The following is a 529-nucleotide window of genomic DNA, read 5'->3' on the forward strand; positions in this document are numbered from 1 at the left end:
TGGTTTCTCTGCCCTTTCTAAATCCAGATTGAATATCTGGAAATATTATTGAAGCCTAGCTTGGAGAATTTTGAGCATTACTTTGCTAGTGTGTGAGATCGGTGCAATTGTGTGGTAGTTTGAATCTTCTTTGGCATTGCCTTTCTTTGGGGTTAGAATGAAAACTGACCTTTTCCATTGTATACATATATGCATTATATATATGCAGTAATACTTAATTATAAAAAGGTATAAAAACTTTGGTAAATACCAATTTTAAAATTAAAAGTACTTTTTAACAAGAGAGTTTTACATTAAAAGAGATTTACAAATCCAGAAATTAGATGGTACAAAAATAAAAAGAATCAACTAAAGCAAAAATAAAACTTATATATACTAAAAAAGAGCATAAATTACTTATCTAAACCATTCTTACAGTTCAGAGAAAATTCTGAGACTCACATAAGTTATGTGGTTTCTCTTTTATATGGCCAACTGAGAGGGGATTGAAGACTTGGTCTCCTACATCTTAAGTAAAATGGTCTTTTAT

Source organism: Bos grunniens, chromosome 12, assembly GCF_055505025.1.
Source record: "Bos grunniens cultivar Pamir isolate PY7600 chromosome 12, Bosgru_T2T1.0, whole genome shotgun sequence".
In the NCBI taxonomy this organism is placed as follows: Eukaryota; Metazoa; Chordata; class Mammalia; order Artiodactyla; family Bovidae; genus Bos; species Bos grunniens.